We start from the raw sequence: 7,852 nt of genomic DNA, 5'->3' as shown, positions 1-7,852 counted from the left end.
GGATATATAATGTTCCTGAAGGAGCTGAGGGGTCGTCTATGATGGACTTTGTGGAAAAACTACTGCGGGACACGCTGGAGATAAACCCTACCGCGGAGCTCGACATTGAGAGGGCGCACCGGGCGCTGGCACCAAGACCCGCTGGAGACAGGCAAGATAAACCGCGGTCAATAATAGTCAAATTCCTCCGCTATAAGGTTAAAGAAGAGATACTACGCAGAGCTTGGGAAAAGAAAAAGGTTTTTCTGAACGGGAGGCTAATATATTTTGACCAGGATTACCCTCCAGCAGTACTACAGAAGAGGAAGGAATATGCGGAGGCGAAGCGGGTGTTAAAGCAGAAAAATATCCGCTTCCACACTCCGTTCCCGGCTAAACTACAAGTGTTTTACGAGGATGGAACACGTCTGTATCAGACAGCAGAGGAGGCAACCACAGACATGAAGGACAGAGGATTACCAGTCAGCGTCTTTATACCGAAGGAGAGTTTGGCTGAGCAGCTGTCCCGCACCGCTTGGGAAACAGCGGGAGGGCCGAACCGGCGAGGGACAGATGAGGAGCGAGAGAAAAACATCAGGGAGAGACTGCGTGCCTTCAGAAGACAGGTCACACCCTCTTCAGAGGAGTTATAAGCACTGACTGACTTCTAAAGTGAGGTAAAATTAAACCGAACTCAAAACATGCGGTGTTACGCTCACTCCAAAATATTTGCACATACCGCTACCCCACTTGGGTGAGAATATATATATATATATATATATATATATATATATATATATATATAAGCGAGGGATGCATAAGGACACACTTTCTGCTTAATGAACAGAGACTTTTCTCCCCTTTTCTTCAAGTGCCATGGTGGGGGCCCTCAGCCCACAGGTGGGAGAGGTTTTCCCTCACAGCTAGATGTTATCTCTAGCTCAGCCCAGGGTCATTTGTTAGAGACCCCAGCCTTGGAATCACAGTTATATTTCTTTATCTGTTGCCTATGTTCAATGTTTTTGTTTGTTCAGGGAGTAGATCTACTAAGTTTTATTTTGTTTATTCTGTGGACACACAGTTAATATGCATGGCTAGTGACAAAGTAAAATTTATTTCTTTTAATGTTAATGGGCTGTTAAACCCAATTAAACGTAGCAAAATCCTATCTAAAGTAAGGGCAGAACAAGCCCATATAGCCTACTTACAGGAGACCCATTTGTCAGATAAGGAGCACGTAAAATTAAAGAGAATGGGCTTCACTAACTTGTTCTTTTCTTCATACAAATCAGGACATAGGAGAGGAGTTGCAATCCTTATTTCAAGCAAATTAAATTTTGAAAAAGTATCCGAAATGGGTGATAAAGAAGGCAGATTTATTTTAGTAAAAGGAAAGATAGATGGGAATCCAATCACCCTTTTGAACGTTTATGCCCCCCCAGGGAGTGATATTAGTTTTTTCCAAAAAATCATTAATATTATGGTAACAGAAACAGAAGGCCTTTTGATCTGTGGAGGGGATCTAAATATACATTTACAGCCAAAGTTAGACTCGTCTAGTAGGAAAACTCATGATATGAAATCCCTATATAAGAAGGTAAATACACTTCTGGAGGAGGTAGGATTAATTGACATATGGCGAGACCTTTTCCCTAACAAAAGGGATTACACTTACTACTCTGCCTCTCACTCTCTCTATACAAGGATAGATTATTTTATAACATTTGCCAAAGATAAGCATAAAATACATACTTGTGGAATTGGGACAATAGATCTAAGTGACCATGCACCAATATATCTATCTATTGATTTTGACCTACGGTTTAAAAATAATACATGGAAACTGAACTCAAGCCTGTTAAATGACCTATCCTTTAAGGCACAAATTAAATCAGAAATTAGTTTCTTCTTAGAGCTCAATGATACTGGAGAGGTCTCACCTCCCATATTATGGGATACTCTGAAGGCCGTACTAAGAGGGAAAATTATAGCAATATCCTCATTCAAGAAGAAAAATAGGAATAGGAAATTAGAGGACCTAAAAAACAAACTAAAGGAACTAGAAAGAAAACATAAAATAGACTCTACACAGGATACATTAAGAGAAATTAAAAATATTAGGAATGAAATTAATAATCTAGCCACACAAGAAATTAAGAAAAATTTAATGTTTCTGAAACAGAGACACTATGAAAGCGGCTCTAAATCTACGAAAATACTGGCGTGGAAACTGAAAAAAAAGATAGCGGAAAATACAATTCATAAAATTAGGGACCCAAGAACAAAAGTGATAAAAAATAAATTAAATGAAATTCAGGAAGCTTTTGAAATATTCTATACAACTCTTTATTCTGAAGTCCCTGGTGGGACGGTAACTCAGACTGACAGCTTCCTGAATTCTCTAGATCTACCCACTCTTGATGAAGAACAAAATCAAACAATGATAGCGGACATAACTGAAGAAGAATTAAAAGCTGCAATTAGTAGGCTTAAATTAAGCAAGTCACCAGGATCTGATGGTTACACCGCAGAGTGGTATAAAGAATTTAAAAAAGAATTAATACCTGTTCTACTGAACTGGGCTTTGAAAAAGGCACAAATGCCACCCAGTTGGAAGGAGGCAATAATTTCAGCCATACCAAAAGAAGGCAAGGATAAATTGGAATGTGGATCTTATAGGCCAATTTCCATTCTTAACGTGGACTATAAACTCTATACGTCTATTATGGCCAAACGATTAGAAGAGTTTCTACCAACATTGATACATAACGACCAGACAGGTTTCATACATCAACGCCAAACACAAGACAATATACGAAAGACACTACATATTATGGACCATATACAAAAAAACAAAATTAAAGCAATTGTGATAAGCGTAGACGCTGAAAAAGCCTTTGATTCCGTTAATTGGAATTTTCTCTACAGGGTGTTATATAAATTCGGCTTCCATGATACAACTATTAAAACTATACAGGCACTATATGACAATCCTACCGCTAGGATTAAAATCAATGGATATTTATCTAACAGCTTTACCCTAGAAAGGGGCACCAGACAGGGTTGTGCATGGTCACCACTACTCTTCGCATTATATTTGGAACCACTAGCTCAATTCATTAGACAAAACGAAGACATCAAGGGAATCATTATTAAAGGGACGGAATATAAATTGGCCTGTTACGCGGATGATATTCTGGTTTATCTTGGACATCCAACGTACTCTTTACCTAAATTGATGCACTCATTTGAACAATACGGCCAATTATCTGGGTACAAAATCAATATAGGTAAAACCCAGCTACTCTCATATAATTATAGCCCACCAGAAGAAATAAGAAGTAGTTACCCCTTGGCATGGCAAACAGAGTCGTTTAAATACCTAGGCATCAACCTATCAAAAGATCTTACAAAATTATTTGAACAGAATTATTTACCGATACATAAGATTCTTACAAGATTACAAGATTCTTATATTTATTGCAAACCCTACCAATAGAGATTAACCAAAATCAGTTTAATGAGTGGGATAAAATGTTATCGAGGTATATATGGCAAGGTAAAAGACCAAGGGTTCGCCTCAAAGCTTTACAGCTGGCTAAGCAAAAGGGAGGATGGGGCTTGCCTTATTTCAGATATTACTATTTTGCAGTGCAGATGAGAGCAGTGATATGCTGGTGTAACCCGTCATACACTGCCCAATGGAAAAACCTTGAGGAAAAAATGTTGCCCATTCCCATCCAGGCAATTTTAGCTGATAATAATTTACAAACTTACATAAATAACATTGATAACCCATGGGTGAAACGGACCCTTAAAACATGGAAAACTGTTATAAAGGAACATAAACTAGAGGCTAACATTATAGCTCTTAAATGGTGTGCTTATGACTCAGAGTTCATACCTAATAAATTGGATTCTAGATTCAAAGATTGGATAGCTAAGGGTATAACAGATCTATGTAGTATAATGAAAGATGGAAAATTGCTCAGTTTTGAAACGCTTAAAAGGACATATTTATTAGAAAAACAAGATTTCTACCGATATCTGCAGCTACGGCATTATGTGGATACGAAGACGAAAAATGCAACAAAGACAGGCACACGTTTGATCGATTTGTTTATAAAAAGCTATAATTCAGAAACTATTGATAGAATTGTTTCATGTCTGTATAAGGGTCTTTTGGACTTGACATCACATTCAACTTCATATATTAAAATAAAATGGGAGAAGGAAGGAGGGATAAGAATATCTGAGGAAGAATGGACGGCAATATGGAGGTATCAATGGAAGTGTACAAGCTCCCAAAAATGGAGGGAATTCGGCTGGAAGAGCCTAATTAGGTACTTTATAACACCCTCCCAGAAGTCTCACTATGATAATAACTCCCCTGTCTGCTGGAGAAACTGTGGAAACCAAAGCGCAAACCACTACCATATTTTTTGGGATTGCTCTGTTTTGAGGGACTATTGGAGAGAAATACACAACGCTCTACAGTATATCTTCAAATGTGAAATACCCTTTGAGAGTAAGACTATGTGTTTTGGACACGTACCTCAGGAATGGCCGAAAAGTGATAAACATTTAGTAAATATTTTGCTGATGGCCTGTAAAAAGGGTATTACCAGAAAATGGTTATCACCGGAGAGCCCAACTATAAATATATGGATGGACATCACAATGGACATCTATAAAATGGAAAAGATAACAGCTTTTGTTAATCACAAATTGGATAAATTTACATCATATTGGGAAAACTGGGTCAAATATGTCACGCCTCATAGGCCAGATTTTATTTTCACAAACCAGTAGTTATGATGTATGAGAGTATGCAAGAGTAAGATCACTCCCTATCAGTACATAGTTGTTGTTTTTTTTTTTCTTTTTTGCTTGTTTGTTCCAACTGTTGCTATAGCTGTAAGTTTTTTTTTTCTCTTCTTATAACCTGGATATAAACTAAAATACTATTTTGGCAATAAGGGCAGACAACAGATGCAAGAAGTATTCTCACGTGATGTATACGCTGTGAATGTCTGTTTCTGAATGTCAATGGAAAAATAAAAAATTATAAAAAAAAAAAAAAAGATCTGAAAACTGCTGTTCACAAACGCTGTCCATCTAATCTGACTGAGCTGGAGCTGTTTTGCAAAGAAGAATGGGCAAGAATTTCAGTCTGTAGATGTGCAAAGCTGGTAGAGACATACCCTAAAAGACTGGCAGCTGTAATTGCAGCAAAAGGTGGTTCTACAAAGTATTGACTCAGGGGGCTGAATAATTACGCACACCCCACTTTGCAGTTATTTATTTGTAAAACATGTTTGGAATCATGTATGATTTTCGTTCCACTTCTCACGTGTACACCACTTTGTATTGGTCTTTCACGTGGAATTCCAATAACATTGATTCATGTTTGTGGCTGTAATGTGACAAAATGTGGGAAAGTTCAAGGGGGCTGAATACTTTTACAAGCCACTGTATAAAATATGTATCTCCAAGCTGAGGAGACCAGTTGCTGGACTTCTGGGAAAGAAATGTTCTCCTATTCTTGCTTGATAAAGGATTCGAGCTGCTCGACAGGTCTGGGTCTTCTTTGTTGTGTTTTTCATTTCATGATGTTCCAGATGTTTTCAGATGGTGAAAGGTCTGCAGGCAGGCCAGTTCAGCTCCTGGTGTGTCTACAAAGCCTCACTGTTATACTACAGGTGTAGTGTTCAGTTTTGCTTTACCTTACTGAAATATTTAATGCCCTCTCTGAAAAAGTCAAGACGACAGCATATATTGCTCTGCACACCTTTCAGCACTGATCATGCTTATCCAGACGTGCAAGCTGCCAGTTCCATATGCACTAATGCACCCCCATACCAACAAAGATACGGGGTGTGGACTGAGTGCTGATAACAAGCCAGATGGTCTCTTTCTCTGACCTTTACCTCGAATGATGCAGCATGCATGTTTTACAAACAGAATTACAAATCTCGATTCTTCTGACCATAGAACAGGTTTCTACTTCCCCACATTTCATTTTAAACGAGCTTTCGCTCAGAGAGGAAGGCAGCATTTCTGGATCATGGTAACAAATGGCTTCTTCTTTCCATGATAGAACTTTAACCTTCATTTATTGATGGCATGGTGAACTGTGTTCACAAACAGTGAAGTGTTCTGGAGCTCATTCAGTCATTTTCATGACAGAATCATGCCTGTTTTTATTGCAGTGCCGGCTGAAGGCCCAGAGATCAGGCGCAACCAATACTGAACGAATACACAGATCACTGTTGATGGTCGCTATTTTTTTTAATACAATTTTAATAGAATTTTGTTAAATGATCACACTGTATAAAATAATACCATGAATAATTATTGAACTCTTGTCTGTGTTTCAGTGGGAGTTTAAAGGTGTAGAGTATGTGATCTTCCAGCAGGTGGTGCTGTAAGATCATCACTGCTTTGGAATCAGTCTGAGGTATGAAATCATGAGATGATGAAGCCTCAAGGGGCACACAGGGACTGGAGACTGTCACAAGCCAAAAACAACTTGTTTCAAATCTGAGAGCTTGTGCAAGGGGTTGCACAAATCATTCGACTTTCTCTCCTCTGATACAAAGTGACAGTATTTCACTCACTGTCGCAACTCTGACATGCTGGATTCTTATGCGTTCTGTTAAACTGAACCACATTATCTCATTAGTGATGTCTTAGTGTCAGCAGTAACACAACGCTGAACAAAATAATTAGAAACAGAAATGAAAACTTTGGTTGTATTTAGACAACACAATCAGCTGCAGAGCACAGCACTGCTTTTATTGGTAAGCTGGAATATGAAGCCACCAGCACACAGCCAGCATGAAGTGTGACAACGTGACACTGTTTTAGTTTACCTGAGTCACCCTCAATTACCCACACATTCACACACACATTCATCCAAGCACACGCTCACACTCCTGGTGGACTGGGGGCATTTCAGGGTTCAGAAACATTCAAGGTTACTTTGGCAGACAGGGAGAGCTCGGGATTGATGAGTAGATTAGCTGCTCTTCCTCCTGAGCCTCTGTTTTTGGTATATCTGCTGCTAACATCAGCACCATTGTTTCTGGTTTGAATTAGCTCACTTTGCTGAGACTGCTTTTGCACTAAACTTTAAACGTGTTTATTTGTGCTGTAAAGTTTTGCATTTTAAAATCAGAGTCAGTGGAGCTTGATTCACTTTTGACACCAACACCAAGTGGCCATCAGAGCGACTGTGGATTTGTGGCACTGATGGGCTCATCTCTTTTCCAGGAAAGGGAGGAAAACAACCTGAATCTTATTAGAAACTACATGTTAAAATGCATTTAGATTTCAAAGAAGGTTTTAAAGAAGTTTAAAATTAGGTTTGAATTGATGCAACCATGTCTCTGACCGCCATGTTTCTATCATTGGTTAATACTGCTGCACCATCAATAAATAACAAATACAAGGCACTTGATTCATAAGACAAAATTCACATTTAGATGATCCCAGAGTGACAGAGTACAACACTGTGTATCCAGTTGGGGTACTCTCATTATATGGAACTAGAGGGTTAATTTAATAAAAAAAAATACAATCATGGACATATTATTTCCGGTCTTGGCTTAGTATTGCCATGCTGTGTGAGAGTGCGGTTAACCCCTGACCTCATCTGAATGCACAGCACTTCCTATGTTTGGACAGTAGAAAGGAGGGTCAGAGATCAGCTGGCTGTCTGCCTTCAAGCCAAAAACATCAGATCTGAGAACAGAGGAGTGTTTTCTTTCTCTGTTCTCATGTTTTCTCTGCATTATTGGGTCTTTACCTAACAACATGAAGCCCCTCGAGGAGACCGATGTTGTGATTGGTCTTATATAAATAAAAAGAA

This window comes from Pelmatolapia mariae, linkage group LG15, assembly GCF_036321145.2.
Source record: "Pelmatolapia mariae isolate MD_Pm_ZW linkage group LG15, Pm_UMD_F_2, whole genome shotgun sequence".
NCBI classification, from domain to species: domain Eukaryota; kingdom Metazoa; phylum Chordata; class Actinopteri; order Cichliformes; family Cichlidae; genus Pelmatolapia; species Pelmatolapia mariae.
Note: the sequence above shows the minus strand (reverse complement) of the source record.